Source organism: Thalassophryne amazonica, chromosome 3 (assembly GCF_902500255.1).
Source record: "Thalassophryne amazonica chromosome 3, fThaAma1.1, whole genome shotgun sequence".
NCBI classification, from domain to species: Eukaryota; Metazoa; Chordata; class Actinopteri; order Batrachoidiformes; family Batrachoididae; genus Thalassophryne; species Thalassophryne amazonica.
Genome location: NC_047105.1, coordinates 80,565,311 through 80,592,436, shown reverse-complemented (window position 1 = coordinate 80,592,436; position 27,126 = coordinate 80,565,311). Strand labels below are relative to the sequence as shown.

The 27,126-nt window shown below is 40.1% G+C and overlaps 1 protein-coding gene across 5 annotated transcripts in view; it reads right to left on the bottom strand.

The window, feature by feature from the left end:
* ppfia4 (PTPRF interacting protein alpha 4) overlaps positions 1 to 27,126 on the bottom strand; it is a 289,705-nt gene that overhangs the window by 250,527 nt on the left and 12,052 nt on the right. The window lies entirely within an intron of this gene.

The following is a 27,126-nucleotide window of genomic DNA, read 5'->3' as shown; positions in this document are numbered from 1 at the left end:
AGTGCAGGAACAACTCCTTTCTTTCTTTTTTCTTTCTTTCTTTTTCTTCCCCAGTGGTTCGGAGTCCCGTCCACAGAGAAATACATGTGCTTGGCTCAGCACAGAGAAGATGCAGTGCACACTTGCTGATCTGAATGATCTCAAAGATGCGTAGCCAATATGATCTTCACTACAACCAGTGGTAGGCACAGCTAACCAAAAAGTTAGCTTCGATAACCATTAATCAGATACAGTAGTGTTCAGAATAATAGTAGTGCTATCCAACAAGACCAAGCATTCATGATATGCACACTCTTAAGGCTATGAAATTGGGTTATTAGTAAAAAAAAAAGTAGAAAAAGGGGTGTTCACAATAATAGTAGTGTGGCATTCAGTCAGTGAGTTTGTCAATTTTGTGGAACAAACAGGTGTGAATCAGGTGTCACCTATTTAAGGATGAAGCCAGCACCTGTTGAACATGTTTTTCTCTTTGAAAGCCTGAGGAAAATGGGACGTTCAAGACATTGTTCAGAAGAACAGCATAGTGTGATTAAAAAGTTGATTGGAGAGGGGAAAACTTATACGCAGGTGCAAAAAATTATAGGCTGTTCATCTACAATGATCTCTAATGCTTTAAAATGGACAAAAAAAGACGCGTGGAAGAAAACGGAAAACAACCATCAAAATGGATAGAAGAATAACCAGAATGGCAAAGGCTAACCCATTCATCAGCTCCAGGATGATCAAAGACAGTCTGGAGTTACCTGTAAGTGCTGTGACAGTTAGAAGACACCTGTGTGAAGCTAATTTATTTGCAAGAATCCCCCGCAAAGTCCCTCTGTTAAATAAAAGACGTGCAGAAGAGGTTACAATTTGCCAAAGAACACATCAACTGGCCTAAAGAGAAATAGAGGAATATTTTGTGGACTGATGAGAGTAAAATTGCTCTTTTTGGGTCCAAGGGCCGCAGACAGTTTGTGAGATGACCCCCAAACTCTGAATTCAAGCCACAGTTCACAGTGAAGACAGTGAAGCATGGTGGTGCAAGCATCATGATATGGGCATGTTTCTCCTACTATGGTGTTGGGCCTATATATCGCATACCAGGTATCATGGATCAGTTTGGATATGTCAAGATACTTGAAGAGGTCATGTTGCCTTATGCTAAAGAGGACATGCCCTTGAAATGGGTGTTTCAATAAGACAATGACCCCAAGCACACTAGTAAACGAGCAAAATCTTGGTTCCAAACCAACAAAATGAATGCCTCACAGATGTGAAGAAATCATGAAAAACTGTGGTTATACAACTAAATACTAGTTTAGTGATTCACAGGATTTCTAAAAAAGCAGTTTGAACATAATAGTTTTGAGTTTGTAGCGTCAACAGCAGATTGACGAACTCACTGACTGAATGCCACACTACTATTATTGTGAACACCCCCTTTTCTACTTTTTTTACTAATAGCCCAGTTTCATAGCCTTAAGAGTGTGCATATCATGAATGCTTGGTCTTGTTGGATTTGTGAGAATTTGCTGAATCTACTGGTACCTTGTTTCCCATGTAACAATAAGAAATATACTCAAAACCTGGATTAATCTTTTAGTCAAATAGCACTACTATTATTCAGAACACTACTGTAACTGAAAAGTTATCTTTTATGACGATAAACTGATAAACTGCTGAAAAAATGTATCTTTATTACAGATAACTGATAACCGATAATTATTAGTATTGATTTGGACGCGGCCACATCAGATTACACTGCCGGCTTATGATGAACCAGTTTCACTTTAAGCACCGCAGGGGCTGCTGGGTAAATTCAGGGATAACAAACACAAAGAACACATGAAAAATGAATAAATGAAAAAAAAAAAAAAACCAAACACTGTCATCATCTTTCAAAAGCAGTAACACACATTATTAGAAGTCACAGTTTATCTCGGTATTAGATAGACCGTCATTTACGAGCTAAAAGCTGCTGCTTTTTTCACACACGTTGAACCCCGCGGCTTAAACAACCGAAATACATCCATTAATGCATTGATTGGCAGAGTAAAATACATGTAGTAAATATAAATTCTTACCTCTTAGTTTCAGTGAGATTCATTTGAATAAATAATACACATACGAGGTCTGTTAGAAAAGTATCCGACCTTATTATTTTTTTCAAAAAACATATGGATTTGAATCACGTGTGATTGCATCAGCCAAGCTTGAACCCTCGTGCACATGCGTGAGTTTTTTCATGCCTGTCGGTTGCTTCATTCGCCTGTGAGCAGGTTTTGAGTGAGGTATGGTCCACCCCTCTCGTCTATTTTTTATTGCGAATAAATGTCTGAACGATTTGGATCTTTGCTGCATTTTTTTCCAGAAACTGTAAGAGACCTCCAGGTGGACACCGTTCGAAAAATTAATATGGCTTTCAGGGACGATTTTATGGGGATTAAACAGATTAAGGAGTGTTACTGCCCCTTTAAGGACGGCCCACAACTGCTGAGAGCGCAGCACGCTCCCAGCGCCGATGGACAGGCTGACACCCCGCACAAACAACCAGATCATTTCCAACGTGAAAGCTTTGTTGATCCGGGACCTCGTCTGACTTTCACAAAAAGGCAGAAGATGTGGACATCAGCACTTTTTCCGGCACATTCCACCATTACAGGAGTTTTTTTTTCATGGAAAAAGAAGCCAAGGGATGCGCCATGGAGCTGTTCATTACGCGTGACAAAACCACCTCGGTGTTGGTCTCACAGGGCGGCTTAAAGGTGGATTTCAGACGGATTCTGGTTGCTTTCCAGTCATGTGAATATCCGGTTGTGATTGTGCATGAGCTGGACATGCCAGAATATGTCCCGTGAGGCTTCATCACGGCGTTTCTTTTCGCCATGCAGCTCCGCCGCGACGCACGGAATTCCTCCGCCTTTGTTCCTCTTTCCATGACAAAAACTCCTGTAACAGTGAAATGTGCCGTTCATTTCTAAACTGGACACTGTCTTGATCCGGTATGTCCTCTGACTAGCACAGGAATTGTGAAAAGACGTGGACATCAGCACTTTTTCGGCACATTAAGACAGACGTGCGGAGGAGTTCGGCGCGTCGTGGTGCAGCCGCTCGGCGCAAAGAAACGCCATGATGAAGCCTCACGGGACATGTTCTGGCATGTCCAGCTCAAGCTCAATTTCTCGGATATTCACACGACAGAGAAGCAACCGGAATCCGTCTGAAAGCCATCCTGAGAGACCAACACCGAGGTGGTTTTGTGCCGCATCAAGAGCGGCACAGTGGCGTGTCCCTCGGCTTCTTTTTCCATGAAAAAAAACTCCTGTAACGGTGGAATGTGCCAGAAAAAGTGCTGATGTCCACATCTTTTCACAATTCCTGTGCTAGTCAGAGGACATACCGGATCAAGACAGTGTCCAGTTTAGAAATGAAAGGCACATTTCACTGTTACAGGAGTTTTTGTCATGGAAAGAGGAACAAAGGCGGAGGAGTTCCGCGCGTCGCGGTGGAGCTGCATGGCGAAAAGAAACGCCGTGATGAAGCCTCACGGGACATGTTCTGGCATGTTCAGCTCATGCACAATCACAATCGGATATTCACACGACTGGAAAGCAACCGGAATCCGTTTGAAATCCACCTTTAAGCCGTCCTGTGAGACCAACACCGAGGTGGTTTTGTCCCGCGTAATGAATGGCTCCATGGCGCGTCCCTCAGCTTCTTTTTCAATGAAAAAAAAACTCCTGTAACGGTGGAATGTGCCGGAAAAAGTGCTGATGTCCACATCTTCTGCCTTTTGGTGAAAATCAGACGAGGTCCCGGATCAACAAAGCTTTCACGATGGAAATGATCTGGTTGTTTGTGCGGGGTGTCAGCCTGTCCATCGGCGCTGGGAGCGTGCTGCGCTCTCAGCAGTTGTGGGCCGTCCTTAAAGGGGCAGTAACACCCTGTAATCTGTTTAATCCCCATAAAATCGTCCCTGAAAACCATATTAATTTTTCGAACGGTGTCCACCTGGAGGTCTCTTACAGTTTCTGGAAATAAATTGATGCAGCAAAGATCCAAATCGTTCAGACATTTATTCGCAATAAAAAAATAGACGAGAGGGGTAGACCACACCTCACTCAAAGCCTGCTCACAGGCGAATGAAGCAACCGACAGGCATGAAAAAACTCATGCATGCGCACGAGGGTTCAAGCTTGGCTGACGCAATCACACGTGATTCAAATCCATATGGTTTTTGGAAAAAAATAATAAGGTCGGATACTTTTCTAACAGACCTCGTAAAGCGTCTTTTTTTAAAATCCAAAACAGTGTTGTATGGCTGGGGGGGCCTGGCTGCCGGTTTGTTTGCCTTTTGTGTTTCCTCCCAGGTGGCATGCATTTGGGACTGAGTGGCTGTGTTGCTGAGGCTGTTAGGACTTCACCCTGATCACCTGCGACTCGTCAGGACTCACAGCTGAGGTGCATCTGGAGGGATTGGAGTATGTTGGCATTTAAGACTGAAGTGCACAGTGTGCATTTGCCAGAGACTCGACCTTGTGACCAGACGGGTGAGATCGTCGTCTTGGGAGCCATCTCATCAGCAGCGGACGCTGAGAATGTCCAGGTTTGATGCACGGTCTGTGAAAGAGGAGAGGGTGAGGTCTCACGCTCGTCAGCACACTTCCTGAGGTACGTTGGATTTTGTGACTAACAGTTATACAGTCAGTAAATGTGGTGTCCCTCACACCTTATTGTATTGAGCTGTATGTTAGTCATGTATCAGCTTCCACTGCGGTGGTGATTTGTGAACGGGATGTTCCATGCCTGCAGGTTGGAAGCTGATCAGTAATCAAGCCAGGAAGTGTTTGCTGTTTGTACACCTTTAAGTGTTCTGTGTGTAGAGTGTGGACTCACATAATGGTTCCTTCTTTCACAGACTCGGTTGTTGCGGCCACCTGGGGGGTGTCGGCGGGGTCCTTGGGTCCGAAACAGCTTCTGGCTCCGGACCATTAGCGCTGCTGGGAGCGCACCACGCCAGACCGCACCTTTTATTATTATTATGATCACTGTTATGTATTAAATTCAGTTAGCCTTTGTACCGTGCTCTGCTTATTTCATACTGGGTCCTTCAAACGCTGGTCGGTTCTCCGAGCTGCGTCCGACACATAACAAACAGTGTCTAAATGTGAAGAAAAGTCCCTCTGTACACGGCAGCGCCATGAGAGCTCCTCTCCCCCACTGAGTCTTGGTGATTAAATTACAGCCACAAAGAAATAAAATAAAATAAAATAACATTAAAATGAGTCTGTTTTGTTTTTGTGTCGAGTGGACAAGTCATTGTAACATCCAAAGTGAACCTGAACTACACTACCCACAATGCTCCCTGCGTTGGCCGGCCAATCACGTTTTGCGCTTAATGATGTCATCAAAAAGCGACAGCCAGTTTGCTACAAACATGCAACAGATGGACTAAAATGTTTGATTTTAGGGTTTACAAACGTTTTAGACCATTAAACTTTACCAGCAAAGAAAATGTTACCGGACTGAAAGTTATCGGAACTAAATTTATCAGAAGATAATTGGTCCGATGATGGCTTTAAAACTTATCTGAAATGCTAATCCGATAGCAAAAACATTAGCTTCTATAATTATCTGCTATCGGATTATCTGAACTGTGCCCACCACTGACTACAGCAGCCCCCCCCCCATGGAAAAACACCAAATATTAAGTGTTTTATGAACATTTGTTACCCCATCACTCACGACCTCTTCGGAACACCAGGAGTTGTGTGTGTTTTTCCAGGTAAAACTGGAGTTGCGTCAGGAAAGGCATCTGGCATAAATCTTGTGCCAAATATCAATGTGGATCTGGCTGTATCCACTGTGGCGACCCTGAACAAAACGGGAGCAGCTGAATGGACATCAACAACAACTCACAAGGTAATAACTCGTATAAGCAAGTTAGTCAGAACTCACCTCTCCATCAGGTCCTTTTAAACTTGCAATTCTGCACTTTAACCATCTTTTTAGTTCCACTACTGTTGCTGCCTCAAATGGTGAATTAATAACAGCTTCAGGTACAGCTTTTGGGTTCAAAATTGATTTAAAAGTACCGTATCCCTCTTTGTTTACATCCACGGTCACCAGCTGTAGGCATACAGACTATCCCATGATGCAATGTGCAAGGGCTACTTCCAGGCATGCGCACTGACACGTGCAATCCCCTTATTGCTTCCACCAAATGGGTATTATACTGCAGTAGAGGAACACGTTTTCAGGCACTTTCTGACATTTCAATCGCATCTGATTTGACCAAGAAAAAGTAGTCCAAGTCTGATTACCTCTGAACATGTAAAATGGTGGCAAGATGAATTTATATCCCAAACACCTTGGGTCTGTGAATATTTGGTTTAGAGTAATTTCTTAGCAAAGACCTATAGTTATGACCCAAAAACCACGGGTGGATGGAAGCACATATGAATGGATGCTATTTCAAAAGCTCCTGCACTGTGGCTGTGGGAGCTGAGAGGAACTGATCTGAGATGTTCTCATGCAGTTTAACAGAAAGCACTGTATCACGTTACTATAACAGACTGAGCTGTGCAGCAGACGAATGTCAGGTGAAGGAGTAAGAGGATGGGAACTGTCGCAAGGACCTGTTAATGGACTACTGGGCTACTGATAACGTTAGAGATAACAAATGAGATACAAACACAGAAAGAAAGATGAAAGTAACTAATGCCCCTCAGACCTGGGGGAGTTCTTTTGTGGGGGTCTACAGATGTTATGACCAAAAACTGCACATCAGGCATATTTGTGCCTGAAATACGTACTGGCTTATTTAGTTATTAAATATGTCAGAATCAGCCTTATGGCTTTTTAAACAAGGTGACAAGTTATTCACAGATCTTTCAACAATAGTATTCTTTTCAAATTTAATATCAAGGGACAGATGATTCAAGTCATGACAGTACCCTTCAGGCTAAACATTAGCATAAAAATGGATATTGAAGAAAAATAAAGCACACAAACAGAAAAAAAGATGCAGTGAAACAAAGAAGTGTCACTTTTAATATTTGGTAAAGCCAGCGGAGCAGGCTAGAAACACTGAAGAAGCTTAAACTCATGTACACAGACAAAAGCAGAAAGAAAGGCGGGTGGAATGAAGGGACAATACCTAGGGGGACTCCTAGGTCACCAAGGGATCAACACCAGTGGGCCTCAAAGCCTATATAGGACTTCTTTCTCAGATGATGACTTTGCAAATAACTCCCCTCTTTAATGTTTATGATTAATGAATGTTTGGGGATATTTTTCATTGACATTATTAAAAATATGTCTCCAGCACTGATTTCTATTTTTTTTCACCAGCTAAACTGTATGGCTGCCTGACGGCTGTTACTGCTAAGCATTCTTAGTTTAGCTTAGCAACAGGACAACACACTTGTCAAAAAAGGTTTACTGACCCGTCTCACTTTATTGAATGTGTCAGTGACGTTGAAACAAATAATGTCACCATCATCTTGAAAATCTTTGTTTCAGTCCGCATATCAACTTCAGCTGCTGTGCTAAAATGTTAGCAAGTAGCGGCTCACTTGCAGCATGTGTCAACATTTAAATGCGACAGATTCCAAACAAACATTTTACTATTTTATGTTGTTTTATGGAACAAACAAGCAATATGTTAATCCAGAATATTATCAAGATTGACTGATTTGACAATGATAATATTTCTTAAGAAATATGTTATTTTATTTTCCATCTTTTTGTGCCATAAAGAGGCAAAACTGTGCAAGATTTTTTTTTTCTATTTTATTAGTTATTTTTTTATATATGGCAGGGGTGGTGGCCAAGTGGTTAATGCGCTTGGTTTCAGTTCAGAAGGTTACGGGTTCAAATCCCACCCCTGCCACATTTCTCCATGTAATGTGGAGTTGCGTCAGGAAGGGCATCCGGCGTAAAATCTGTGCCAATTAAACATGCAGATCCACCTTGGATTTGCTGTGGCGACCCCGAGGACTTACTATGAGTAGAATCTTTTTTAATTCATAAGCTAAATACTTTTATAAATCAAATCAAATCAATTTTATTTATATAGCGCCAAATCACAACAAACAGTTGCCCCAAGGCGCTTTATATTGCAAGGCAAAGCCATACAATAATTACGGAAAAACCCCAACGGTCAAAATGACCCCCTGTGAGCAAGCACTTGGCGACAGTGGGAAGGAAAAACTCCCTTTTAACAGGAAGAAACCTCCAACAGAACCAGGCTCAGGGAGGGTCAGTCTTCTGCTGGGACTGGTTGGGGCTGAGGGAGAGAATCAGGAAAAAGACATGCTGTGGAGGGGAGCAGAGATCAATCACTAATGATTAAATGCAGAGTGGTGCATACAGAGCAAAAAGAGAAAGAAACACTCAGTGCATCATGGGAACCCCCCAGCAGTCTAAGTCTATAGCAGCATAACTAAGGGATGGTTCAGGGTCACCTGATCCAGCCCTAACTATAAGCTTTAGCAAAAAGGAAAGTTTTAAGCCTAATCTTAAAAGTAGAGAGGGTGTCTGTCTCCCTGATCCGAATTGGGAGCTGGTTCCAGAGGAGAGAAGCCTGAAAGCTGAAGGCTCTGCCTCCCATTCTACTCTTAAAAACCCTAGGAACTACAAGTAAGCCTGCAGTCTGAGAGCGAAGCGCTCTATTGGGGTGATATGGTACTAAGAGGTCCCTAAGATAAGATGGGACCTGATTATTCAAAACCTTATAAGTAAGAAGAAGAATTTTAAATTCTATTCTAGAATTAACAGGAAGCCAATGAAGAGAAGCCAATATGGGTGAGATATGCTCTCTCCTTCTAGTCCCTGTCAGTACTCTAGCTGCAGCATTTTGAATTAACTGAAGGCTTTTCGGGGAACTTTTAGGACAACCTGATAATGAATTACAGTAGTCCAGCCTAGAGGAAATAAATGCATGAATTAGTTTTTCAGCATCACTCTGAGATAAGACCTTTCTAATTTTAGAGATATTGCGCAAATGCAAAAAAGCAGTCCTACATATTTGTTTAATATGCGCATTGAATGACATATCCTGATCAAAAATGACTCCAAGATTTCTCACAGTATTACTAGAGGTCAGGGTAATGCCATCCAGAGTAGGGATCTGGTTAGACACCATGTTTCTAAGGTTTGTGGGGCCAAGTACAATAACTTCAGTTTTATCTGAGTTTAAAAGCAGGAAATTAGAGGTCATCCATGTCTTTATGTCTGTAAGACAATCCTGCAGTTTAGCTAACTGGTGTGTGTCCTCTGGCTTCATGGATAGATAAAGCTGGGTATCATCTGCGTAACAATGAAAATTTAAGCAATGCTGTCTAATAATACTGCCTAAGGGAAGCATGTATAAAGTGAATAAAATTGGTCCTAGCACAGAACCTTGTGGAACTCCATAATTAACCTTAGTCTGTGAAGAAGATTCCCCATTTACATGAACAAATTGTAATCTATTAGATAAATATGATTCAAACCACTGCAGCGCAGAGTTTAGGTAGCTACTATGCCCTGTGTTGGTATATGGCATTGGAGAACATAAAGAAGGAATCATATCCTTAAACCTAGTTACAGCGCTTTCTGAAAGACTTCTAGTGTAATGAAACTTATTCCCCACTGCTGGGTAGTCCATCAGAGTAAATGTAAATGTTATTAAGAAATGATCAGACAGAAGGGAGTTTTCAGGGAATACTGTTAAGTCTTCAATTTCCATACCATAAGTCAGAACAAGATCTAAGGTATGATTAAAGTGGTGGGTGGACTCATTTACATTTTGAGCAAAGCCAATCAAGTCTAATAATAGATTAAATGCAGTGTTGAGGCTGTCATTCTCAGCATCTGTGTGGATGTTAAAATTGCCCACTATAATTATCTTATCTGAGCTAAGCACTAAGTCAGACAAAAGGTCTGAAAATTCAGAGAGAAACTCACAGTAACGACCAGGTGGACGATAGATAACAACAAATAAAACTGGTTTGTGGGACTTCCAATTTGGATGGACAAGACTAAGAGTCAAGCTTTCAAATGAATTAAAGCTCTGTCTGGGTTTTTGATTAATTAATAAGCTGGAGTGGAAGATTGATGCTAATCTTCCGCCTCGGCCCGTGCTACAAGCATTCTGACAGTTAGTGTGACTCGGGGGTGTTGACTCATTTAAACTAACATATTCATCCTGCTGTAACCAGGTTTCTGTAAGGCAGAATAAATCAATATGTTGATCAATTATTATATCATTTACTAACAGGGACTTAGAAGAGAGAGACCTAATGTTTAATAGACCACATTTAACTGTTTTAGTCTGTGGTGCAGTTGAAGGTGCTATATTATTTTTTCTTTTTGAATTTTTATGCTTAAATAGATTTTTGCTGGTTATTGGTAGTCTGGGAGCAGGCACCGTCTCTACGGGGATGGGGTAATGAGGGGATGGCAGGGGGAGAGAAGCTGCAGAGAGGTGTGTAAGACTACAACTCTGTAGTCTTACACACCTCTCTGCAGCTTTTCAAGCAATGTATTAATCCAGAATATTAACAAGATTAGCTGATCTGACAATGATAATATTTCTTAAGAAACATGTTATTTTATGGCAAAGGCTATACACCCAACTGTTGGGCAGATAAATATAATGTCTTATCTTATTCGCCCAACCGTGACTGTGTATTTGACATGTTTTGTGCATCTAAACTACGTTTTTTACACCACTTTTTAAGGCTCTATTGCGGCGTATGTTGGACACATTTAATGGAGCCGTCTTTAATTACTGCGAAAACACCGCAATGGATCAAAACAGACAAACTTCATAAGAATTTTGAATGGAAGCCTGTTAACAACAACAAAACAGTTTTTGTACAAAATGCTGCTTGTTGGCTGTAAAATGTTGTTAGTTTGACACTGTTCCCTGGGTGTGATGAGCCAAACAGAACCACTTTAGATCACAGTTCCTCCGTGGGCTGCGAACCCTCCCGAAGCCGGCGAGAAAATATCTTATAAAATATAATATAAATATAAAATATAAAATATGTTATTTTATTTTTCATCTTTTTGTGCCATAAAGAGGAAAAACTGTGCAACATTTTTTTTTCTATTTTATTTGTTATATTTTTTATATATATGGATGAGTAGAATCTTTTTTAATTCATAAGATAAATACTTTTATAACAAAATATTTGAATGCTGTTGTGAAATGTATGACTCTGATTTACTAGTAAATCAACTCAACGATTAAGCCATCATAAAATAATCAATACACTAATAAAAAAGAATTGTTAGATTCCTCAAAAAATAACTGCTAGTTTAATCAATGACAAAAATAAATGTTAGTTGCTGCTCTGGGATAAGCATCGACACCAGTGGGCCTCAAAGCTTACAGAGGACTTCTTCTTTCTCAGATGATGACTTTGCTGACCTCTTGACACCTTCATGTACTATGTGTGGTCTCAAGGTTGGAGAATTGGTTTGTAATCACGTGTTTATAGGTGTATTTCCTCCATCAGACCTTAAGTGTGAGTGTGTGTTTTAATGCAAGGCATCATTGTAAAGTGTTTTGAGCATCTGCATTACATGTAAAAGTGCCACACAAATGTAGTCCATTTGCACATTTGTGTCATTTGTCCATTTGTTCTTCAGCATGAGGCAAAAATGACTATGTGCAAAAAGGTTGCCCCGTTTGAACAGGACAGCAGTGTATCTATAAGACTGAGTAAAAAAAATGTATATCTTTGTGTGCCTCAGTGTAGATGCAACAGTGTGCTGTTGTTTTGGGAGGACAGAGAAGAATGTGTGTGTGTGTGTGTGTGTGTGTGTATGTGTGTGTCTTTCTCTGTGTGTATTTGTATGCTGCCATACAAAAATAGTCTGACCAGAACAGGTGTTCAGACATCACAACACGAACTCATGTAGCACTCGACTTACTGTAGAGACACGCTCAGGGAGGGGGATGAAAGGCCCGTATCTCTGTGGTCTGATGTCATGGAGATGATGAAATAAATAAAATAATACTTACTGGTTAAAAATACAGTAAAAAAGAAAGTCTTGTTCACTAACTTTAATCTTTAAAGGGGTTATATTATGCCATAAAATTTTTACCCAACTTTCTAACATGTTCAGTTCTATGTGACTGGAGTTATGTGTCAAACATCTCAAAAAAGTCCCAAAATTCTATGACTGTACATGTGGACATTCTCCTACAATTTAGGCCTGAAAGCGCTCATTTTAAACTCCTGTGACATACTATCCGGTTGCTAAGCGCTGACGTAACGCATCACGTGATAAATCTGTTTCGGGGTCCAAAGACCTCCAAGTTTACAATTAAAGTTACGTCTGTTTGATCCTTTTAAGGATTTACAGTTTAAGTTTAGTTTGTGTTTACATTGTGCGCAAACCTCCGTCCCTCCCTTCTCCGCCTCCACCTCCGTTAACCGCATTCGTCTGGTTCTATGGTCAGAACAGTTAATAAAACTTTTTTTTCTTTTACTTTACATATTTTATTATGCACAGGTAAAATATACATGTCTGTTTGTTAATAAAAAATTATTTATTACAATAAACAGGACGTTAAAGTGCAAACTTCACTTTCTCCCCGAACGACATGAACAGGAAGCGATCGCAGCTCGCAGCAACTCCCATTGAAAATAACGAAGAAACAACCTGAGCGTCTGACATTTTTACATAAAACAAACACAGTAACAACGTCTAAAACCCAGTTAATACGTATATCCAGGAGAGTTTTAGGCACAATATATAAAGAGTTTTATGTTGCAATGTTAATGCTGTTGTCCGTGTGCAACGGTGTAAGTGCAGCCTGATCACATCGTCTCAGTGCAGTTCTCCATGTTAATGACAGCGCGCCTTTTTTGTTTGGAGCCGGAAGTTGAAAATCACATAATGCATTATGTCACACTTAACAACCGGATGACATGCAAGTCTGGACTTGTGCTTGGCTCTGATTGGTCCTTAGAGATCATGTTTGAGGGTGGGGGGGAATCATCATTTCAGTGTCTATGGGGTATTTTTGATTATAAAATTTAATTTTAGGTTTCTAAGACACCAGCACCATTAGTCCTGGACAGCATTTTCCCAAACAATTTTCTTCATGGAGCAAATGACATTAAACACTTGTGTAGTTACAACTGTTCATACTGAGCTCGTCCCAATCTGATCTCAAAGACTAGCACTCGGTTTGATCAAGGTTTTGGTTTTTGGGTTTATGTTACCTTTTTTATGTTAAAAAAGGTTTGTGTTTATAAGCTTTTGCTAATGCACCCTTTTGGCCACATGGGTATGTTGCTAAATTGTTTTCTTTATAAACTTTTTTGTTATTTTTGAGTTTGTATGTGCCAAATAAATAAAATTCTTTCATTCATTCATTCATTTATCATTCATTAAATTCATTCATTCAGAAGTTAATTTTGTTTATGCCATTTCAATTACAAAACGTAAATCAGGCTTCTCAAAACAAAAATAATAATAAAAAATAAAAATAAAAAATGATCTTCCTTAAACTCAAACTCAAAGCAAATCTCTACAAGTTTATATAAATGAATTAGAAATATAAAAGCCAAGATGAAGTGGTTTCAAGGAGGATTTTCTTAAAAAGAAGACCTGAAAGTTCAGCGGTAATTTGCCAGAAGGTACATCTGAGATGCAACACTAGATTTAATGTTTTGGTGAAAGAACATCCTCCTCTATACAACGTCATCAAGAAGCTGTATAACTGGGGCTACAAAATGCAAAACATGCACAATTTCTATAATCACAGCTACATAAGCCTATAAACTCTTCTGGGTTGTCTGGGTGTCTTGGTGGCTTTCCTCACTCTTCTCCTTCTTGCACAGTCACTCAGTTTTTGAGAACTGTCTGCTCCACACAGATTTACCATAGAGTGCCATATTGTTTGTATTTCTTCATAACTCATGTAAATAAAGTTCAAGACATATTCAGTGACTTGGAAATGTTCATGTATCCATCCCCTGACTGGCGGTATGCATTTTCAGAGGCCTGACGTTCTGGCGAATATCTGTCATTTTGGGCGACTGGGCGTGAACGGAGGGACTCAGAAAATGCATACCACACGACAACAGCATGTTATTTGCATTATTATCACTTTTTACACACAACAAGATACACAACACATAATGCGTACATAAAAAGTTGGCTCACTTAACTTTTGTTGTGTCAGCTGGCGCGCGCTGCTCTCCAAATTCAGCAGTGCGTCCTCATCAAGCTGGCTGCTTTAGCTGCTGTTCATTGTCGTACTATCCATGAGAAAATCATCCGGAATATCCATATTGGGACCAAAACACACTTCTGGCCTTTTCATCTTTTCCTTTGCGGACAGCTTTTGGGCTGCGCGCGCGCTATGACATCATTTGTTTACACACAGTGGGCGGGTATAGCCAGGTAGCGTCGACGTAAATCTACGATACCGGCCTAGCAACACCCTGGTAAAGTGATAATAATTGTGAGTCACTATTAATAATTTCTTATGTGTCCAACCTCGTAGGTTGATCGTTAAAATTAAATTCCTTAGTTCTAAAAGCCATCATAATTATTTATAGGAAAATGTTCTTTTTTTTACTAAGGTTTGAACTTTGAGTGTTTACACAGGAGAGAAAAGTGAGAAAATGTTAATGTCTGTTTGAGAAAAGTGTATAAAGTGTGTCGTGAGGGGTTTTACAGCGTTAAAACATATATAATAATTGTAAAAAATAACGCTGACTACTTCGTGGATTTGGCCTATCGCAGGTTATTTTTAGAACATACCTCCCGTGATAAATGAGGGACCACTGTATATGATAAAATTGTTATCAAGTTGTTTTGCCAATGAATATGGCTTTTTGCACCCTTCAGAAAACCATACACCTGTCAAACACATGTATGGTTTTCTTCATAACTTGATAACTGATATTATTTATAGGAATTATACCAAAAGCACCCATTACTTATGCAACTCATCATCTTGGCTTTTATATTTTAATTAATTTATATCAAGCTGTAGAGATTTGCTTTCAGTTTGAGTTTGAGGAAGATAATTTTAGAACTCTTTATATTGAGATTCCTGGTTTACATTTTGTATTTGAAATGGCATAAACTAATTAAAATGTGTGAAATACCAAGGGGTCGAATACTTTTGGAGAGCACCATATAGTGTCGTGTAAAATTGTATTGGAGGAGCATCACAAGATAAACTGAGATTTTGTTATTCTTTTGAGGGAGGGGCTCTTTCATGGTTTTTGAAGTCTGACCACAATTTGGAATATCACAGTAGCTCCATTCAGCTATTTTTACACACACATTTCTTCCTATCAAATATCATTTTCCCGTCAGAAAACTTCCCCCATCTCACACAACATGCATAAAAACATATAAACATGTTCATTAGCAGTAATTAAGTAATTAGTCTACTAAGTGTGATTAAGTTGTAGTCGCTCACAGACCAAATACAGGCTGTCTTCATCAGTATGAGGTGTGTGTTTGGACGTCAGCTGTTATTTCCATCTGCTGTAGAACAGCCTTTGTGGTGTAAAGTGACTGAATTTGTTCACATGGAGGCGGCTGGTGTGAGAGCAGAGGTGACAGAGGTGTGGGAGGAAGCTGATAGTGATCAACTTCAAAATAGGGTCGTGTCCAACTCTGTCGTGTTCCTCAGTCACTCTGCCTGCCCACTTACAAGCTGTCCACACAAATACGTGCTGACATCAAGTCTCGTCAAAAAAAAAAAAAAAAAAAAGAGAGAAAGTTTCTCTTTGAAATACACTTAGCTTCATAAGTATCTTGTCAGTCAAACAATTTTTGTCATTTTGCCTCTGGACACCACCACAATGGCATGAAAGGACAGTAGTGAGGGGAGCCACCAAGATACCTGTGACAACACTGAAGGAGTAGTAGGCTTCTGTGTTTGTGACTGGAGAATCTGCACATAGTGCAACTTTTGTTTGTTACATCACCAATAACATGGTGGTGTGGCACAGAGAAGGATTTTCTTAAAAAAAGATGGGAAATTGTGTTTGTTTTCTCCTAGATATGATCTGTTTTCTCCTTTAGTATCTGATTTCTTCTAGATATGAGCTGTTTTCTCCTATATATGATCTGTTTTTCCTAGATGTGATCTGTTTTCTCCTATATGATCTGATTTCTCTGAGATATGATGTTTTCCCCTATATGATCTGTTTTCTCCTATATATGATCTGTTTTCTCCTATATGATCTGATTTCTCTGAGATATGATGTTTTCCCCTATATGATCTGTTTTCTCCTAGATGTGATCTGTTTTCTTCTATATGATGTTGTCTCCTAGATATGATCTGATTTCTCTGAGATATGATGTTTTCCCCTATATGATCTGTTTTCTCCTATATATGATCTGTTTTCTCCTATATGATCTGATTTCTCTGAGATATGATGTTTTCCCCTATATGATCTGTTTTCTCCTATATATGATCTGTTTTCTCCTATATGATCTGATTTCTCTGAGATATGATGTTTTCCCCTATATGATCTGATTTCTCTGAGATATGATGTTTTCCCCTATATGATCTGTTTTCTCCTATATGTGATCTGTTTTATTCTATATGATGTTGTCTCCTAGATATGATCTCTTTTCTTCTATATGATGTTGTCTCCTAGATATGATCTGATTTCTCTGAGATATGTTTTCCCCTATATGATCTGTTTTCTCCTAGATATGATCTGTTTTCTTCTATATGATGTTGCCTCCTAGATATGATCTGTTTTCTTCTATATGATGTTGTCTCCTAGATATGATCTGTTTTCTCCTAGATGTGATCTGTTTTCTTCTATATGATCTGTTTTCTCCTAGATGTGATCTGGTTTCTCCTAGATGTGATGTTTTCTCCTAGATGTCATCTGTTTTTCCTAGATATGAACTGTTTTCTCCTAAATATGATCTGTTTTCTCCTAGATGTGATGTTTTCTCCTGGATGTGATCTGTTTTCTCCTATACGAGGTCTGTCCATAAAGTATAGGTCCTTTTTATTTTTTTCAAAAACTATATGGATTTCATTCATATGTTTTTACGTCAGACATGCTTGAACCCTCGTGCGCATGCGTGAGTTTTGCCACGCCTGTAGGTGACGTCATTCGCCTGTGAGCACTCCTTGTGGGAGGAGTCGTCCAGCCCCTCATCGGAATTCCTTTGTCTGAGAAGTTGCTGAGAGACAGCCTGTTTCAAGCTGAAAACCTCCACATTTCAGGCTCTATTGATCCAGGACGTCGTGAGAGAACAGAGAAGTTTCAGAAGAAGTCAGTTTCAGCATTTTATCCGAATATTCCACTGTTAAAGGAGATTTTTTTTAATGAAAGACGTGCGGACGGGTCTGCACGCCGGCGCGGTGTGGCGGCACAGGAAACGACGGCGCCTGGGAGCGCTGCGCGACGTCCCGCTCCGTGGGAAGTCCTTAAAGCGACAGTATCACCTCAAAATCTCTCATCAGCCGTTAAAATTTTCACCGAAAACCAGCTTAATTTTTCGAACCGTGTCCACTTCGATGTGCCTCACAGGTTTAGAAAAATTTTGATCAAACAAAGCGCCAGTCTCTCAGCAACTTCTCAGACAAAGGAATTCTGACGAAGGGCTGGATGACTCCTCCCACAAGGAGTGCTCACAGGCAAATGACGTCACCGACAGGCGTGGAAAAACTCACGCATGCGCACGAGGGTTCAAGCATGTCTGACGTAAAAACATATGAATGAAATCCATGTAGTTTTTGAAAAAAATAAAAAGGACCTATACTTTATTGACAGCCCTCGTATATCTCCCACTTCGTTTTGACAGACGGCGTAACATCCGCAAGGGTCATTTTTAATTTAATTTTTTTGTACTTAAAATTGACTCAAGGGCCTTTTATTTACTTTTAATTTTTCATTTCATGGGTTTTTCTATTGACTAACACACAATGCAATTGCCTTGAGGTTGGTTTGAAAAAAATATGACCTGGTTGAAAAAGTGAGGTCCAATCATGTTATTTTATGTGATGAACAAAAGTGGATTTTCCACACTTCTTTTCAATTTTTCTTTATTTTATGAGCAACGAAATACACTCAAATCATGCATACTATATATACATTAGTTACATTAGTGTTAACAATAACAAACATTTCTATTCAATAATCCATATTTAATAAACACATTCATGAAGTACCTCAGGTGTAATATAACGGTTTAGCATATTGTGAGCCACATAGAGAATGGGGCCCAGGTGGCCTCAATCCAGGGACACTCCTATTGGGAGGCGTGTGAACAAAGTGCTTCCACCACCATGCTGTGTATAGCATGACAAAAAAAGTTGTAAAATATAAACAAGTCTTTCTGAAGTTCCTGACTGTGGTATAACCAGCAGGAGACCACTGATGTGTGCAGTGAATGTGGTGACATCACACCTGAATTTACTGAATATTTTTCTGGTGTCTTGTTTTTGCACTTTGTAGACGGTCCTTACGCTTCCCATTCTCTGTTGTCTGCTCATTCGGGTCAGTATTATTTTTCCAGTTCATGGAGGTTTCTCTCCTCTCTGAGTCTGACAGATGGACCATCCGAAGGTCCTCACCTGACACTGTCCCTGGAGGGGGACACACCCAGTGGGGCCGGGCGCTTGACACCAGAAGAGAGCGCGCTTGGATCACCTCCACACCTCACCTCAAAAAAAAAAAAATAGTAATAAATTAAATAATCATTTTTGCGGTGATCGGGTTTGCGATCAAGATTTCCTGCAGTAATGATCCATAAACTGAAATCCATAAACTATATATAAATCCAACTATATATAAATCCATGAAATCCATAAAAAAAAAATATATATATATATATATATCATGAATGATATTCATGTTTTGTGAGACCCGCGTTCATGTTTTGGGAGATATTTTTTCAGTATTCACATTTTGCGGATAATTCACGATTTGCAGCTGAATCATGTTTTGGGGGTTAACACCTTTACAACACAGATACTAGTAACTGGAAGGCAACACAGCAGAGATGACAACAGCAAACTGGAAGTTGTTATATAGTATTTTCGTGTCAAGGGCACAGACACACTGTGCTCTTGTTGCATGTTGCTACCTTTCAACCTAATTCCCGCTGACACATAGTTGGCAGGTCAGCGACACTGTGTACTGCTCCCACATTGCTGCCATATCACTGCCACACTTAAGGATGAAACACTGGACACAGCGTGTTATTTTTACACACAAAAGCAGGAAACCGTTGCACAAAGCAACAGGATACATTATCTTATTCTTCAGGTGAACTAAGTAAAAATTTCTCCATCCAACCTCAACCAATACGGTCTGTGCAGAAATGACCACTCCTGTGCACACATACACGATTGTGTGTCGATTATATGAGTGAGAGACCGTTTGTGCATGCGCACCCTAGTCATGTCTGCATGATGTCTGTGACTGTATAACTAATAGTATTATTGCTGGAATAAAACATTACGCTGACGCGAGCAGGATTAGGATACGAGCATGACAGCCTGTCTTCCTACCCCCCCCCCTCTCTCTCTTCTCTCTGACACACACTAACGTACGTACAGACTACGAATGTGTAGAAGCAAGCAGCCCAAGGCCATGTACACTAGCAAGCGGCCATGTTTCGTTCACAAGAGGCTGCAGTGAGGCTGCCTCCGTCAGCACGGTTCTCACGCTTCTCATCACGCTGCGTGACACAATGCCGTGCATTTCCAGCAGATAAGGTCAGAGGGTGACCGCTGCTTCACTGTCATCACACTCGGTGACTGCAGACGTCCTTATTTCAACATACACCGACCACACATCTTCAAAGACAGATGCCCTAGTTTACCATCAGCTCCCTTCACTCCATCACATTACTGCAGAATGGCACCGAAAACCAGGTCAGTGCACGCAGGTGAGCCTGGTTCCATCCAGAAGATGATAAGTGGACCTTTCCCTCCTCTTTGTGTCTGCATGGAGTAAAACATATACTTGGATCCTCCTTAAAATATCTGGAAGTTCCTATTTAGCCTGTTGCACCTTCTTTTCTAGTAAATGAATGTGTAGAGAGGGCGCTCCCCGAAGTGTCTGAAGGGAAGAACCTCGATCAAGAACCTGAGCTTTAAGTATGCAAAACTATGACTTCAGTAGCATCATTCCATCCATTTCTCTATTTGTCAGATCGACCTCAGCTTTCAGATATGGCTTGTGCACTGTGATGTTTAATAGGAATCCTTTTATTTTCATATAATTGATAATAAAACTGACTTTTCAAAACAATATGAAATACTATATTCAAATAATTATATAAGTACACCTCTTCCAACATCCCAACACAGCCTCATATGACCATCTATGAATAATCTACTTAAGCTCCTAATTTTCTATAGGAATACAAACTTCCTACGGGCACTGCACGAGTTAAATTAAATTTCTTTAAATAATCTGTGTGCTAGTCTGTGTACACTACAACTGAAAGAGTTAACACGTGTTTCAATGAAATATTGTGGCGATAGTCAGTGACTAATGGAAGACAGATAAATTCTGAGGAACATACAGCTGTGCTTCAAAATCCATTCTTCTATCTTACTCTGTAACATAGTGAGATAAGGTGATTTTTCGCAATTCAAAACGTCTGAGACGAAAGTTAAAACTCTGATGTCTGAGGAATGATGAGCATGTTATTGTTCTCTTATGATGTAAGTATGAACATGTTAGGTGGGAGTTCACTGATTGCTTCACTTTCTATTGGATTAAGAAAGAAAATATGCATATTTATTAATACCCCCATCATTAAACATGCACATGTTGATGCCGTTCAAAATCCAAACTCATCCAGAATATGTCCTATGAATGCATAATGACCGAATGAGACAAAAAACGTCTAAATTCCAAAAGATGGTCATTATTAAGCCATTATATGCTCACTAAATCCCCCTGTCTAGTCACAAAAGCATTTCTATATTATTATTATTATGATTATGATGGTTGTTGTTGTTGCCGTTGTTGTTCGTGTTCTTGTTTATGTCCTCTGAAGAGGTTTTATTGCTGTTTCATTGATTGCTTAGTTGGTTGTCAGCAGAATCTCTCAAAAAGAAAAGAACCAGTTCCTTGAGGTGTCCCTTGAGGAATCCTTTGAGCTCAGGAAAAACTGATTAAATTATGGTGTAGATCCAGATCAAGGGAAAGATCTTAAAAGTAACAGTAACTGAATAACTTGAGGAAGTACTTCTCAACCCTGGTCCTCGAGTATCATATAACCTACACATTTTCCATCTCTCCCTGCCGATTAGCACATTCAGCCAATCGTGTACTAACAGACACCACTGACTTAAGGTAACTATAGAAATTACAAAAAAGAAGTTGATGGTTCATACAGTAGATAACTGAGTAAAGTAAATGGGTAATATGAGAGGAACTCCTTGTAACGTGGTGCATCTGAGTCCCAAAACAATCACAATCACATACATACACACATTAGTGCTATTTAGCACCATTTTTATTTTGTGTGTTAGGTACTACAAGGAAAAGTACCTGAGAAACTATAACTGGGTACTCTGTGAATAACTAACAGTAAGTATATACCTATAAGTATGTAACTTTACAAATTCATTTGAGCTCATGTGATTATTGATTTTGATCCTGTAGCTCCTGATTACAGGGTCAAAGCATTCAGAATGTAAGTATTGCAATAAGGATCAAAGCTCAGAGAGAGCTTTGATCCTTATTGACGAACACCTTAACCACTAGACCATCACCTCCCCTGAGGGGATGGTCTGAGGTGATGGTCTAGTGGTTAAGGTGTTGGGCTTGAGTCCAGAAGATCATGGGTTCAAATGCCCGCCTGACTGGAAAATCACTAAGGGCCCTTGGGCAAGGCCTTTAATCCCTTATTGTTCCCGGTGTGTAGTGGGCGCCTTGTATGGCAGCACCCTGACATCGGGGTGAATGTGAGGCATTATTTGTAAAGCGCTTTGAGCGTCTGATGCAGATGGAAAAGCGCTATATAAATGCAGTCCATTTACCATTTACCATCAAAGGCATGAGCTGTCCCTTGACCTCAATGCCTTTGAAGCTGATTACAGGATCAAAGCAAGACCAACAGCCACAATCGCATATCAGGGATGTAGGCATTCCCTACCTATAATTAAAATTTAGTCCTGTAACAGCTCATGTAAGACTGGACTCTTGCTTGATCAGTGAGCCACTCTAACTGGGCTGGTCTTCACTCTATGTGACATACCAACATTGGCTGTGGGAGACAGACATAAAGAAGACGTCACATGAAATTAAGGAAAATTGCTAGGAAATCTGGATGGGACACTACTGTTCAGTATATGTTACGATGTGTAGGTACAACGCAGCTCTTACTGACCTGGTATCAGAGCATGTGGGTTTTATCTAGGAGTTTTGGGCATGTTCAAAACCTCTGTGTCATTGTGTTGTGATGTGAAGATGTACAGATGTACATACACCTTCAACTGCTTATCTGGGATGGGGTCGCAGGGTGTGAAGATGTCTGGGTAGACTTTATTATGAATTTCTTGTAGCTTGAAACACTCTGCCACCTGTCATTCATATGTTCAGTGTCCAGAAATTCATGGTGGAACCACTTTTCGTTGTTGCTGTTATCATTACAGCTTATACCAAAAGTGAATGAGAAAAGCTGCTGGGTGACCACAGCAATATGTGTTGTGATTTTCATGTTACTCATGTTGTCATGCTGTTTTCCCTTTATAAACCGGATCATCGTCTTGTATAAGTCATGCATTACTGTGACCACTGCTCACACACGTGGGAAGAACCAGACACCAGCTGACATCCTGATCATGATGTAACATGTTGCATTGTGATCAGAATGGGTCAGCCTCAGAAACAGCTTCTTTTCATGCCTGTTTATGAGATACCAAATTTCATTTATTTATTTATTTTAACAGGATGCATCATCACAGTATTTTTAACTACAATCGTTAATATCTTTTTAAAGTATGGTGACCTACAGCCACCGATCACTCCATACAGTACTCCCTGCTAATTAGAGCTGAAACAAATAATCGAGTTAATCCATTAAAATCGATTATTAAAATAGTTGTCAACTAATTTAGTCATCGATTAGTTGCTAAATAATTTTGTTTTACTGCAATTGTTTCGTTTATTTCATATAATCAACCGAGCTTTGCTTTGAATCTTGAACCAATGAAGGAGTGCTTCGAGCTGCTGCTTCGTTGGTTTCATTTGCTTTATTTCACTTTATCTTAATTTTTCCACACGAAAACCCTAAAGAGCATATGTCTGTGAAGAATATTTACCTTTTTTATGTTAAACTGACCTGTTATGGTCTTCTGAAACAGTTGATAGATGTATTTTATGCTAACGCCAATGCTAATGTGTTAGCATGTCTATGGCGTTTTCAATGTTAAAGTTAGCATTAAGCTGCTGGCATTTCAGCATGTTTGTGGATTTATTTTCTGTATAATAATTAATGGCTCAGCATTTGTTGTCGTAAAAGAGTCAAATGTATTACAAATTATAATTATATTTTTTAATTTATTTTTATTTATATATTAATAATAATAGCAACAATAATAATAGTAATAATAACTAATAATGCTACAATACAATTTTAGAGAACGAGACATGAGTCACATGTGTCATTGTGAAATGACCACATAGTTTACAAGTTATACAGAGAATGTTCCACATATAATGAGTCAGGCTACAGCTTTTGATTTAGGTTTTATGGTTAACTGGTTATGCTAATTGCTCATTTGCAGCAACAAAAATACCTCTTTTTTCACCATACGAGGTCTGTGAGAAAAGTATCGGACCTTTTTATTTTTTTAAAAAACCATATGGATTTGAATCACGTGTGACTGCATCAGCAAAGCTTGAACCTTCGTGCGCATGCATGAGTTTTTTCACGGCTGTCGGTTGCGTCATTCGCCTGTGGGCAGGCTTTGTGTGAGCACTGGTCCACCCCTCTTGTCGTTTTTTCATTGTCAGAAGAATGTCTGAAGGACTGCCATTTTGTTGCATTAAATTTTTTTCAGAAACTCTGCCAGACAACCAGCTGGAAACCATTTTGAAGATTCGGTTGGCTTTCGGTGAAAATTTTATGGGCTTCAGAGAGATTAAGGATTGTTGCCGCTTTAAGGACGGCCCACAGCGCCGGAGGGTGTGCCGCGCTCCGAGCCGCTATCGACAGGCTGAAAGGAGCTGATCACTTCCAAATTTAAGGCTCTGTTGATGCAGGACGTCATGTAACTTGCAGAGAAGGTCGGGATCAGCACTTTATCGGCACATTCCACTGTTAAAGGAGATTTTGTAATGAAAGACGTGCGGACGGATTCGCGTGTCAGGACGCAGCCGCTCATGTCGCTTGACAAACAACACCTCCATGTTGGAAGCCTTACAGGACAAGTTGGAACATGCCCAGCTGTTAAACAATTTTCTCTGATACTCACTCGACTGAAAAGCGATCGAAAGCCGCCTGAATCTTACGAATGGTTTCCAACCCGCGAATCCGTCTGCACGTCTTTCATTACAAAATCTCCTTTAACAGTGGAATGTGCCTGTTTCAAGCTTAAAACCTCCACATTTCAGGCTCTATTGATCCAGGACGTCGTGAGAGAACAGAGAAGTTTCAGAAGAAGTCGGTTTCAGCATTTTATCTGGATATTCCACTGTTAAAGGAGATTTTTTTTAATGAAAGACGTGCGGACGGATTGCAGCGTCGGCTCGCAGCCGCCGCGACACTCCGCCACAGGAAAAACACCTCCGTTAGAAGCCTTAAGGACAAGTTGGAACATGTCCAGCTGTTAAACAATTTCTCATATACTCACTCCACTGAAAGCCATCAAAAGCCGCCTGGATTTTACAAATGGTTATCAACACGGAGGTGTTTTTCCTGTGCCGCCGCACCGCGCCGGCTGCGTCCCGATGCGCGGACCCGTCTGCACGTCTTTCATTAAAAAAATCTCCTTTAAAAGTGGAATATCCGGATAAAATGCTGAAACTGACTTCTTCTGAAACTTCTCTGTTCTCTCACGACATCCTGGATCAATAGAGCCTGAAATGTGGAGGTTTTCAGCTTGAAACAGGCTGATGACGGCGCCTGAGAGCGCTGCGCGACGTCTTGCACCGTGGGAAGTCCTTAAAGCGACAGAATCACCTCAAAATCTCTCATCAGCCGTTAGAATTTTCACTGAAAACCAGCTTAATTTTTCGAACCGTGTCCACTTCGATGTGTCTCACAGGTTTAGAAAAAATTTTGATCAAACAAAGCGCCAGTCTCTCAGCAACTTCTCAGACAAAGGAATTCTGACGAGGGGCTGGATGACTCCTCCCACAAGGAGTGCTCACAGGCGAATGACGTCACCGACAGGCGTGGAAAAACTCACGCACGCGCACGAGGGTTCAAGCATGTCTGACGTAAAAACATATGAATGAAATCCATATAGTTTTTGAAAAAAATAAAAAGGACCTATACTTTATTGACAGCCCTCGTATATTCAGTAAGTTTGTATGTTTGGCTATGTTCCCATTCAGTTCCAATGAGTTAGCCAGTTAGCTTTGTATTTGTTAGCTTTATATTCAGTAATGTTATGTTTGGCTAGCTTCACATTAAGTTTCGTTAAGTGCCACGCACCTCATCTCAACGGTGCACCTATCTTGACAGAACACCAGTCATCACAGTGATTCCATCAAAGGGCACAGTGAAGGTTTGATTTAATATTATTGTTTTTTTTATCTTTCCATAATAAAGCTGTTTTGTTCTTTTTATTTTCTCTGTTCTGTAAAGTGTCTTTTAGCACTGTGTAACGCGCGATATAAATATAATGTATTATTATTAGTAGTAGTATTATAATAAGGTGTTGAGAGCTGCAGAGAGCTCTGTATAGAGCTCTGTCCTCTTTAGGGATGGGTATTGATAAGATTTTATCTATATCAATACCATTATCGATTCCACTTATTGATCCGATTCCTTATGGATTCCCTTATCGATACCTCCTACGAATTTTCTGTGTACTAAAAGTAGGCTTTACAGGTTTTCTATGTCAACAACATTTTATTGAGTCTTAAAGTAAATAAATATGAAATTGGTCACTGGATCCTTGATCTCTGGACATAAATTGAAATAAACAAAATCTGTAGTTTTTGTCAAAAGCATTTCCTTTCAGACATTAATGGCATGAAAGTCTCTACATACATCTGAGCTGAACTCAGACGGCTGCTGGAGTCTGCAGGTCTGCAGCCATACAGTCTTGGGCTGCTGCACGTCAGCGCAAGACGTCTCATTTTGGGGAGAAAAAAACATTTTGATTGACTGCAGTTTATTGGATGTATTACAACGTTTGGAAAGAGGTGTCATTTGATTTAAATGGTGATTTGCTTTGAAAGTCTTTTTAACTTGACTCAGTAGAGAGCGGCGCAGCATTTGGAGCAATGGAACAGAGGACGATTCTCGTTTCTTTCTTGCAACAAGACAGGAGTCCCATTTAGTCACTTTAATCCGCACAAAAGTGACTTACGATTTACATATTTTAATGGCTTTGAGAGGGAATAAGAAATGGACCTGCCGCTTCTGAAGAGGAGCCCAACTTTGAAAACTTATGACACACGGATGCTTGACGGAGTACTCGGTCGATTTTACACAGAAGCTAGACAGGCGAATGGCACACTTTATAAGAAAACAAGCCTGATGACTCTTCGTCACAGACTTAACAGGCATCTCCAGTCGATCGACGGGATGTCAGTTGGTGCAGTATGACAGTAATAATAAAGAGCTGAAACTTGAGATTGATTTTTCACTTTTAGTATGTTTGACAAACTCCCACTTTTCTTGTTTACCATATAATAAAGCAGTTATGGACTTTTGATTTCGGTGTACCCGTGATTATGCGGACCTGGTCAGCATGGTCCGCATAATCATGGGTACACCAAAATCAAAAGTCTATAATTGTATATAGAGAAATGATTTTCCTGACAAACACATTCAAAAACAACGGCCGCTCTGAAGGACCAATAAGGGAATCATTAATCAAAAAGGCTATTAATGTTGGTGGATCGAATTATTTCTTAACGATACCCAAAAAGAACCGGTTCGCGATACTCAACTCTAGTCCTCCTTTAGGGCTTTTAGCTGGAAAACTTTCATGAG